The sequence below is a fragment of the Lycorma delicatula genome, chromosome 1 (genome assembly GCF_047948215.1).
Source record: "Lycorma delicatula isolate Av1 chromosome 1, ASM4794821v1, whole genome shotgun sequence".
NCBI classification, from domain to species: Eukaryota; Metazoa; Arthropoda; class Insecta; order Hemiptera; family Fulgoridae; genus Lycorma; species Lycorma delicatula.
Window position 1 is genome coordinate 20,597,235 of NC_134455.1, and position 13,159 is coordinate 20,610,393.

A 13,159-nucleotide genomic window follows, 5' to 3' on the forward strand; every position below is an offset into this window, starting at 1 on the left:
TATTATTATATATTTCATAATTTCATTTAGCAAGAAAACTACAAATTAACTGAAAACAGAAACATTTCAGAACCGATTAAAAAAACAATAAATAAATAAAAATCCAAAACTAGATAAGCATTTTGATTATTTAACGATTTATAACGATTGAATTTCAATAACCACTTACCATGACTAATTCTTTGTTAATTTATTAAAATTACAAGTAATTAAAAAATTTAAGGTTTTTTTTTTGCTTCAATGTTAAGTGCAATAAAATTACAGTTTTAATTCAATGACTTAATAAATATTTATTCTAATTTTTTTAAATTTAATTTAAAAAAAATTATTATAATTTTTATTTTTATTCAATTCATTTGATGCGTTATAATAATAAAAAAGTATTCTATAATATAAAAAAGTAAAATAGCAAAAGTTCTCTACTGCGGAACAGAAAAACATAATTATGTTATTACTTAGAGAAAGTGATTACGTTACTATTTTTTGTAAATTAATGTATTCTGTTGCTCAGTTTCAATTTATAAATTTTTATTAACTAATTCTGTAAATTAAAATTTAAAAAAATAATAAAAATACCAAAAGCAGGTTGCGACCAGCCAGAAGACTTGGGAAAAATCAAATAGTAAAAGCATAGATTTCGAAATTAAAAAGAAGTTTTCTAAAATTAATTATATGTAATTAAGCACCTTAAAACCGTAAAATTTGGATAATAAAAAAAAATTGTTCATATTTTACCGTTATATATTTTTACGTAAAATGAGATGTTAAAAAGTAACTTTGGTATATACATGGATAAATAATGTAACAGCTGAAGAAGTATTAAAACGAATTGGAAGATTAAAGCAACCAGTAAAAGCAAATAATGATTTATGTAACGATTTAAACTAATGGTACCTTTTCTTTCTTTAAAGAAAGAGTAAAGATTATTAGCTATACATGTAATTACATTAGGATGTAGTCATGTATTTTGCATAACTACACAGATTCACGTGGAGCTAAAGTATCGAAACAGAATTAAAAAAATACTTTTAGTTGTAGATTCTACTCTAATTCTTACCCGTGAATTTGGATATAACTAGTGTATATACTAGTGTATTTCAAATGTATATATTTTTCCAGTTCAATTTTTATTTATGTACAAATGGCTGTCAGTTGAGGTTGCCTCAACCGCAACCTTTATTGTAAAATGTTTTTAGGGTATAATCAGAAAAGTTTTAAAGTTCTGAAAAACATGTTAAAATTTTAAATTACTGATTAAATTCAGCACCTATTATTTTTGATCGGATGAAGAAATGTATTTAAAAATTAATTATGACATTCTAACGTTAGGAACATTAAACTTTCTAACGTTAGGGTTAGGTTAGATTAGGTTAATAAGTTTTTGGAAGTATTTTTTGGGCTCTAGCCTAGTACCTTCATCATTGATTTAGATGCTGCTTTTGTTATATAAGACACTCGTCTTAAACGAAATCACTACATAGTTTCTTAATCAAACCACTAGTTTGGTCAGATAGTAATTTTACCTGTAATGCATTTGCGAATACAAAACAACTCAGAATGAAAAGAGTAGATTTTAGGGAAAAAATAAAATTTTAAAAAGAAAACATAGCATGTTTAATATTTATGATGTATTATGATGTAATGAATTACAATTTACATTAACTTTTAAGTCATCTTATTTATTTCATGAACTGCTGTCGTTAAGCGTTAAAATGTCTGATGTTTTAAGAACATTTTCATAACCAATATGAAAAAAATCCTTTTATGGCATGATTTTTACATAAAAGAAGAACAGTGACATGTAAAGACAGCACTGACTATAATTTTGTAATAAGTAATAAAAATTCACTATTTATTATTATTATTTTAAAAAAGCGCTATTTATAGAAATTACATTTTATTTTTAAAAAAACTACTTAGTCTAGTATTAAGATAAAAAAAATCATGTAAATCACTTAAAATTTTTTTGGGTAAAAACGATTCAGTCTGTAAAACAATTTTCAATCGCAGATATTATCACACATTTTCAGAGATCTCTCATTAAATGTTTTCATTAAGACGTGTACAAACGTTATTATGACGGGAGGCCTGTTAGCATGACAATAGAGGACCCCTGTCCGGTATTCATATAGATAAGCCACTTAGAAAAGATAAGCTCTGATAAGGCTAGCTCAGGGGGGCCATGACTCATGACTCATATCTCTAGTCTTAGCTGTTTATGTTCACCCCTTATTGCCCATATTCAATCATAGTACAGACATAACTCATCACTGAGAAGAGGGTAAATTTTATACGTCTCCATCTTGCGTAGATATAGTAAAATTACTCGTATATTATAAACATTGTATTCATGGTTATTCAACAACAATTTTATTTTAGTCAAGTCCTAGGACACTGAATTTTCACATTAAAACTACTTCTAAAAATTATGCGTAAATTCCTCATTAAATAGTTGTAATAAATAAATAAAAAAATAATGAAACATGTTGGTAGTTAAATATAATAATTAATTTTTTTTAAATTGATTTTACTACAGTAAACCCAGATGCTTGTGTAAGGAAATATGATGTATAAGATTTAAAGCGTGAAAAATTAAAAACCTGAGAGGAATTTGAAAAAAATTAAAAAGAAATTTGAAAAACTTTGAACTCAGAACCTACATATTTTTAATTCTTTGTTTGTTTATATATAAAGTAATAATTCAAAAGTTGACGGATATCAGTTCATATCTAGGAATTACCGAAAATAATCCACTATTAGAAAAATTTTTTTTGCTGTTTTAAAATAGTACATTATTGATTGAAACTGACCAGTTATAATCGTACCATTTAATTATTAAATCTTTTTTAATTATTCCGTTAAAAAAATTGTTTTTAATAATTTAATAATATTCTTAAATTCTTTTTCAGAATATACTAGCTTAATATTTTTAAGTTAGCTTAATTTTTTCTGCAATCGAATGTGAGTTCTATAAGAAGTTATAAAATTATATAATAAATTACTAAATGTAATATTTAATTCAGTAGTGAAAATTTATCTTGAATCAGATTATTATTAAGCTTAAAGTAATTTTAAACTTACATCACAAATTATAGGAAATAATTTTAATGAATATCGTAAAAAATATACGTTTCTAGACTCGAAAATATTTAATCAGTATATTATCGTAATTTATTACATGCGTATTAATTACGCATGTAATATTCCTGTAAGCATTTTGTTGAATATACCTTTTATTTTAACCTCCGGGACCACCGTTAGTTATTGCTTCAGAGGATGAGATGAATGATTTGTAGCGTGTGTGAAAATGTCATTCCTGATTGGGATTTGAACCCGGGAGCTCCGAATATACCTACTAACATTATTCTACTTATTGAAAATGTTTAAAAAATCATTGATGTCCTAGAGTTCACCAAGTTAGCCAGTATATATATATATATATATATATATATATATATACTTATATATGATTAAAAAGAACAGTAATTTTGAAATTAGCTAAGATCGTCTCTTCTTGTCGGTTGGTAGAAAACAGCAGCAGCTTTCACACCATACGTTCTACTAAAAATATTCACCAATATAGTTGAACAACAGATCAATTCCAGTTATACAAAAAAAAAAAAAAAAAAAAATGTAACGTATAGACTATTATTAGTTCAGAGATTAAAATGTGTACAGCGTGGTAACCAGTATCATCTTATTCCGTTTCAGACAATTCAGTTTACAAGAAATCCCGGTAGATAGGACAAGCAATTTTATATTTTAATTAATTAGCCAACAATTTTTTTAACTGTATTTTATAGCATGAATAAATCGTAATATCTTAATATTAAATCTTGTAATATAGTAATCTATCTAGAATATAATCTTTATGAAGACTTTCAGTTAGCAAATACCGAGGGGAAGCAGTTATAAATTTTATAAAATTATCTATCAAGAGGAAAAAGTTTGTAATAATGCAGTATTTTCCGTAATTAGATTTATCTGTTAAAAATGTGAATTTGATCATTTCAGATGCAATAAGCCTGTTATAATTAACCCACCGGGTTGGTCTAGTGGTGAACGCGTCTTCCCAAATCAGCCTGATTTGGAAGCCGAGTGTTCCAGCGTTTAAGTCCTAGTAAAGCCCTGTTATTTTTACATGGATTTGAATGCTAGATCGTGGATACCGGTGTTCTTTGGTGGTTGGGTTTCAATTAACCACACATCTCAGGATTGGTTGAACTGAGAATGTACAAGACTACACTTCATTTACACTCATACATATCATCCTCATTCATCCTCTGAAGTATTATCTAAACGGTAGTTACTGGAGGCTAAACAGGAAAAAAGAAAGAAGCCTGTTATAATCAATATAATAAAAAAAACTTTTCAATTACGTTTTAGAGCATAAAGAATTCTGTAAAATCTATAGTTGAAACGGATATCCATTCTGTGAAATTTCTTTGTATATTCTGGGTAATACATTGATAAGTAATCTCGATGACTTATTTAGCCTGGAACCGATAAAGAGGTGATTCTTATGCTTATGGGTATACGATTCTATACTCCAAAAAGTGTTTTTTTAAATGTCACTTAATATCAGTTATTCATAAAATTAAAACTTTTTAGTTGTATTTTATAGTTTATGCATATTTTAATATTAATTCTTTTAATAAGTTATCATTTCGAAAACTTAATAAGAAATAATTTTACAATAAACAATAAAATAAAATATTAAGTTGGTAACAATAATAAATAGTAGATTTAAGAAACGTTTTCGAAATAAAATCATTACTCATTTATTAGTAATATATGAATTTCGATCTTTGCAAGACCTCAGAATAAATTCTTGATGCAGTTACAGTTACAATTACAGTTTACGAAAGCTAACTTAACGAAACCACGATTAATAACACAGTGATTTCTCTCGTTTATTAATATTTTCTTAAAGTAAGTAAAATCTACAAAGAAGTTTAGAAAGATATAAAAAACCTCAAAAAAACCTTCATGATGAACGGAGTAAAAGTGTCACTTATAGGGTTGAATAGACCCTATCAACTGCATTTAAAAATTCGATAAGTAAAGATGTCAATGGCTAACCACTTAACACCAATTTTCTCTAAGTAAGTCTGACTTGAGATGATTGTTGCTCTATAAAAAATATACCGTTTTCAGGACGAACATCTCAGGTCGCCTACAACAATTAAGTTTAAACAGCTGACATACTTAGAGAAGAGAAAAAAGAAATGTTAAAAAAAGAATGTCTACGCTTGTTCTGCCAAAAAAAGTAATGATGGAAATGAGATGGGACCGGTTGAAAACATACACTGCAAGTTACGCCAGGATAAAATAGTTACATAATAAAATATAAAACAAAATGATAAATTATACTATATGTTACCATTCATACTTAAAAACAAAATTTTAATCGCCATTTAACGCGTTCTTATCCAATAATATTTATTATTTTAATTATTAAGGAATTTAGTTGTAGTAATTTTACAATACCATTTTCTTATGAAGGCCGCATAAATGATTGTTGTGGAAGTAGAAATGTAACAGTAGCAGTTTGTAGTTATGTTCTTACTAATTGAACCAGTAATTAAGTTACGAATGGAATATCAAAAATAAAAAGATAGTACACGACTGAGTTATTCATTTGCCGAGGACTCACGGTGTCTGCTTCTTTTTTCCTCATTAAAAGAAACTATTTGCTGTATAATAGCACTCAGTTATACTAATTTTATTTATTTTGTATACTTATTTATTTCTTTTCTTTATAAATTATTTCTTAGTACTATTCAGGCTACAATTATTTATTTAGATACAGACGTAAAATAATTATTCATGTCTGAGCAAATATTAATGGATTATTATTACAGAACACGTAGTTAAACAAGTAAAACTGAATGAAAAAATGTATAAATAAATGGAAAATTTACATATTTATATATATATATATATATATATATATATATATATATATATATATTTAAATAATTAAATATTTTATTCAGATAAATAATTTATAATACATTCCATAGACCTCATTACGAATGGCTAGATGTGCTACCCGCGAATAAAAATTAAAATACTTCAGCATTTTCATGGATGGATCAAGGGAAACCATGGTAAAACCTCGATTAGAGCAGCGTAACAATCCTATACTATTATTACAAAATGAAAAAGAAGCGGTAAAAGTTCGTATAAATAATTTAAAATATAGATATATGTAGTTATAGTAATAAACAACAATTGAGATGACGTTAATGAAAATTATTTGGGAACATAACCTCATTAAAAGATATTTACTTTATAACAGCACTCAACTAAGGGAAAGAAAAAACATATAACTAAATTAAAGTAATTAAAACGTTTTTTATTATTTTTTAACCCGAAAACTCATCTAAAAAGAACTATTTTTTCCCAAAAATAATTAACTTCTTCTAAAATCATTTAATTACTTTAAAATCGTTTAATTAGTTTTAAAACCGAAGGGGTCTTTTAGATATATCGGTATATGCTGCAGGAAGCGATAATAGATTTTCTTGTATATCACAGCATTTGTAGAAATAATTCGAAATAATTTGCTGGAGTAGTAAAATCATGTTCATGGAAAACATTTACAGCACAATGCCGAAATATTATTTCTTTTTGGTAAATAATGATTGTTTACAACTTTTATTATTATTCCGTTTTGAAGTCTTTGGGTTAATATATGTACAAACCTAAATAATGAACATCTTTGGTAATTGATCCAAGAAATTTACTTCAATTTACGTTGAAGTACTTGATATTTGCTTCATTTATTTTTTCCCTGTAGTTTAGCTTCTTATTAAAAATTATTATGTACGCGTACATACCACATAACATTTTCATATGGTAATTGTATAGGATACAGTTAAAATCCAAGTGAATTGCAAAAGGACAGGAATCAATATGTCTATTTTAATTTTATTACTTTTAAGGTTATATTTTTCAATCTCCGGAAACAATTAAATGGGTATAGTATAAAAAATAGCTAAAATGTATTTGAATAAAAAGAAGCTGATTGTTTTGAGATCATGTTTATTCCAACGCAAGTGTTATTAAAATTTCAAATGTATCAAAAAATAAATCAATAAAACTGGATAAATAATTCTGAAATCAATAAAACTGGATAATGAGCTCGAGGGATAGGATCCCCTTAAATCCTGTATAAAATTAAACAAGATCTTTCCTTAGTCGTGGTGTTCCATTCCAGCTGCCATGTTTCCATCGCGAAGCTCTGCAGCCTCATCCGCAGGCGGGAGATGAGCAATTGAACATAATTTAGATCCGGTGTATTGTGATCGCCATTCCGTTTTGGCACAGGCCTGACTCGAAACCGCATCCCAAATACCTCGGCCTCCCTGCCTGTTAGCAATCTCCACATGGCTGCCCGAACTTTCACCACCAAATCGATTGGAAGAGCCTTTCCCAATATGGTAGTAGCTTCGTAGAGGTTGTTTTAAAAATAACAGTGCATACAATTAAGGGTCTGCGCTGAGCACTCCTTAAATTTTTCTCTATTCATATCCAATCTGTGCGCCCAAACGGGTGCCGCGTAAGAGGCTATGGTTTCGAGTCAGACACCTCGGTACAAAGGTCTTAGCAGATGAAAGCCGAGACAAATAGAACCTTCAAAAGTTTCTGGTGAAAATGACTGCCAAATTCGATCTATAGAGTGATAGGAAAGCTCCCACATTATCATTGCTGCATGCAACCCATGATAATATCAAAATCAGAATCAAAGCATCACCCATTAAATAACTGATTATATAACATTATATATTTCATTTAGACGGGGAAAAAATTGTTACCTGGACTTTTATAAGTGGAAATATTAAAGGATCTTATAATAAACATAAAAAAAAATAAATGCGTGAGCGGGGGTTGAAGAGGGTTGATATGGGGATTGAAAAGGGGGTAAAAATTATTACGATTTCCTGCGAAAGTTGCCGTGAAATAATTTGTGGTTATTCAAGACAAGAGAGGTATAATTTCACCAAGTTTCGTCAAAATTGAATTATTTTTGCGGAAATGAAAATAAGAAGATTATTCGCATTATTCTCGGAAATTTTGTGAATATGTTAAAATGTGAACTGTACAGAAGTTGTAGTTTTTTGCACGAGCAACAACTTTTGAATTGGAAAAATATTTTTCAACCCTCCAACCACTCAAATCACCCCTCCACCACCTCCGCTCAGGCATTTATTTTTTTTACGTTTATTATAAACCCCTTTAACATTTTCACTTATAAAACTCCAGGTAACATTTTTATTTTCTCTAAGTGTAATTTGATTGGACTAATAGGTGAATATACATCTACGGGGAAAGACATGGAGATCAATCCTTTCATACTTATATGACTATACATAATATGTTGATGAATATTATTCAACAATAGCTTCTCGGCCTAAGGATTTGTCCAGCCTTTGATCTCCAAAAAGAAACTTTTAAAGATCTGATAACTTTCGAAAATTTTAATTTAAATCTCCTTTACAAAACTTGTAAAAACGAACGTCTCTTAATAAACAAAGCAAGGAGACGTAATCGTAAAAAATAAGATTAACCAACCCTCTTCTGTAAAAGAAAATCACTTTTATATTATAGAGAATATGGAAAATTTTCATGAAGAAAACTTAATAATAAATAAATAATCATTTGAAGAATTGTAAAAGTTTTCTTAAAATATTTTTTAGTGATTATTTTGTTTATGGAAATCGTAATTATTTCCTGTAGTACAAATTTTCTTTAAGGAGAAATATCTTTTTTGGTTATATGCATTTAATATAATGGTCGATATTCAAATTAGAGGTAGATTTTCTGAATGTTATCAAAAATTTGTGTTAATAGAAAATAATAAAATATTATACACGTAAAATAAAAATTTATTTTATACGTAATCTTTGTTATTAAATACAGCGTTATCTACGATAAGTAATTTTCATTATGGTGTGTAGGTAATTCATTACCTACACCATAATCATTCAGTGTACGAATTAACTTCTATTTTAGCGAGAAAACTATTTTTTATTTTTTTATAACAGAATAAAATAAGGTGATGAAATTAAAAATTAAAATGTACATGACTGCCAGATCTGATGATACACATATTCGTACATATAGAGATGCCATTCCACTTAATAATTTATAATCATGCGTAATGGGTTTTATTTTTATTAATAGAAACTAAATTTTCAGCCCTTAACCATTCAAGTTAAATACAATATAAAGCATAATACCTGTACAGGGAAATCCTAACTTCAAAATGGCGCTAACTGCTCTCAGCTATTTGTTGGTATAATATTAGTAACCCCCACAAAGCAATCTTATCCGCCATACAGTAGGCTTTGTGCCCCTTTCCCCATCATTTTCCCCAAGTATCAACTTGATAAAGACCACGAGTAAGGGTAGTAATAAAGCAATTATGGCTCCCCATCCCTCACTTCCAGAGCACAATAATTTCTCTCCCTTATACGCTCTTTGTCATATTCTATCTTTATCTAGTTATCCTCACTCGTACACTTATTTATTATCGTTTTCTCTGTAACATTCTTTCTTTTCGACTGAATCCTTTTAATAAATAATTTTTCTATTTCTATTTTCTCAACGATAATATTCTTCTTAGCACAAAGGAATGATAATATTTTTATTTTTTTCTAATAAATAATTTTAATACTGTGATAGTTATTTTATAATGTGATAACTATTATATATTATTTATTGAAATAAAGAAATTTAAATGTACGACAAAATCTTACAAAAGGTAGCCCTTTCTATATTCGGTGTACAAAATTTAAAAGTTTCAAATATTACGAAACAATAAAAGTAATTTCTTTAATTCAATTTTATTTAATTTAGTATTAATTATAATTACTCCACATTTAATATTATTAAATTATTGATATATTTTGGTGTACGTTTGTGTAGAATAATAATATAATTCACACAACATGTCTTTTTTCAGAATGATCAGCTTCAGTCAGAAAAAACAAAACAATTTGTAACTTATTGATTAAAAGAAACTTATTACGGACTCTTATAATTTCTACCAAATTTTTTATTAAATGATTTAAATTTTAAAAAATCTTCAACATTAGAAACAGAAGTGAATTAGTCAAGAAAAAAAAACAAAAATTGGTGATAAAATAAAAAAAAATAAATAACAGTAAAATAGGAAAAAAAAATTTAATTTATAACAACTTAATAAAATTTTAAATAAAGATTTAACTAATTACAGAAGGATTACGCCTTAAATCTAAAAAAATAAAATAAAATAATTTGAAATAAAATATCTAAATTCTTATATCTACAATAAAGCAAGTATTTTTAAAGTTGTAATAAGAAGAAAGTTATAAAAATTGTAGCTAGGATTGAAGAACAGAAAATTTAAGTTCATTTTCAAAACCATTTACAATCAAATATAAAAATTACTTATTATACTGATAACGTTAGGGAAAATAGACATAATTTAAAATACAGGAAACATTTCAATATTAGTGAACAGTAGAACAAATTTATATCCCTTATATTCAAAACAAAAGGAAAAATACCATTAATGAATTATTACATTTTAACACTATGGATGGATTGGCTTATGGAAATAATAGATAAACATTTGTCGAATAATTTTTAAATTATTCTACATTTAAATTACAGATTTCAGATTATTACAACTACCGATAGATAAAAATATTGTTTGGTATCAAGTATTTAATACACAATACTAAAAAATCTACAGACAGGTGTAATAGCCGCTGAGTATTTTTTTTTCCAATGGCTGAAACAGTAATGTTTCAAATTATAGTTTGCATTGCATTAATAAAAATAAAAAAAAATAAAAAAAATGAAAATAACAAATAGAAACTGTACTTATCAAAAATTAAATTTAATAAAATAATTTTATCTGCTGATAGGACGCAGTTTGATAAATTACATGAAAATTAAGTTTTAATATTCTTTGTACGATATGTATAAAACCCCTAAAATACTTGTGAAACTTTTATTCCCTTAAAAAGCTTTTCCTAGATTTTTCAAACTAATTAAAAGAAACTGCTTTATAGGATATTTAAAAAGTTTCTTTGTTAAAATACATAAATTTCAAATTTCGTTTATTTCATTAAGGAATGTAAGTATCGCCTATATATGAAAGTTTAGCATTTTCTATTAAGTTGATAAGAACTTAAAATAATTAATTTCTAAAAAAGTAATACAAAAAGAAATATAATTAATTTAATTTAATTTTGATAAATATCTTGCTACCTACGCTACAGAATTTGATTTAATTACGACTCAAAATATTACTACTCAAAAAAACGATCGAGTAAAATACTAGATTATTTACTCTTTAATTCGTATTTAATAAATACAATACGAAAATTGATCATGGAAATCGGCTCAGCGGGTTTTGATTTCTAAAAGAACCAATGTAAAAACAAAAAGCTCATTGAAATTCAGATTTATTTATAATGATAATCTGCTAGCAAATACTTTGATGAAAACACATTTCCTAAGAAAATAAAATAACTAACTTCCAAAAACATTTTAACTAAATGTAATGAAAATTACATCTTATAGGTTAAGAAAACTTCTCAACACAAATGTATGAGGAAGAAACAAATTAAATCAAGTATTTATATTAAAAAAACTTAATTTTTAATTAATCAATATGCATTAGAATAAGACATTTCAGGTGCGCAATCAAAGCGCATCTGAGTAAATCATTTCTACAGCATGACAGAGAGGATGCTATTGAAGAGGAAATAATTGACTTCTTGGACGTCTCAATGTCTTTAAACCTTCCAATTTGGTCGTTTTCGACGTAAGAGCTGCTGAAGATATTCAAGCAAAGGAAGCGTTCAAAGAAGGCTACAGATCTTGACTTGATTACTCATAAAATTCTGGTTACGCTCCCGTTCAAGGTAATTAAGTACTGAAAATGGGCGTAATGTTGTGCTTCACAACATAACACCTACGGATATTGTACTTATGGAGTGGAAGGTGTCTCATATTGTGGTGATTCCAAAACCAGCTAAACTTGAAGAGAATGTATCTTCCTACAAATCTTCCGATTGTATCGAAATTGTTTGAGAAGTTGCTTCTTAAGAGACTGTGGCTAATCTTAAAGCGAGAGGATATTATTTCATCATCAATTTGATTTCAGAAGTGAACATTCTACCACTGAATAGACGAATAGGGTTATGAATGTCAACACCAAGGGCCTGAAAGAAAAGTGGATTTGCTCGGTTGCCTTGTTAGATGTGCAGCAGGCGTTTGACAAAACCTGACTGCTCCATAAGCTAAAACACAGCCTTCCTTAAAGTTTCAATTTATTCTTGCGGAACTACTTTCCCAGGGCTCTGTTTTGGGACCAGTCCTGCACTCAATTTTCACTGCGGACCTTCCGACTCCGGACTATGTAACCACTGCCTCATATGCTGATGACACAGGGATTCTGGCTGTTGATGAATACCGACATCTGTGTTCGGGAAAGCCTCAATATGCGTTAGATCTGATTAGTGAATGGCTAGCAAAGTGGAGAATAAAAGTAATTCACAATAAATCGAGTCATGTATTAATAAGGGATAAGTGTTCCCTCGGTTAACGTAAACGGCGTTTTCATCTCGCATACGATAATTTGGGCTCCACGCGGATCGTCGTTTGACATGGAAGAACCATATGAAAGAGAAGAGAAAACAGCTAAATATCAGGTTTAAGGAGCTCTATCGGTTACCAAGCGCGTTTTTTGCTATCCCAAAATTTTTTAATAAAAATGGTCATTCTGATACTCATTTGAACGTATGGTATTCACAGCTACGAGGTACGACGAGGAAGAGCACAACATTGATGTTATACAACCCTTCCAAGATAATTTGGCGAGAATCATTACAGAGGCGCCGTGATTTGCACGGAAAGAAGAAATTCATAATCATCATTACGAAAGAAATTCATAATCATAATTCATCATTAGGCAATTTCAGATAGAAATATCTTAAATTGCCTAATGTATGCAAGGAAATCTAGAGATTCGGTTCACTTTAAAAATAACGCCTAGGAATCCTGTAAGCAATCTAGCACGGAAACTCCTAGACAACAGTGAATATGTCTGGCTATTCAAACGCTTTAAAGTGCTGGATCTTGAAACGTCTGAGTG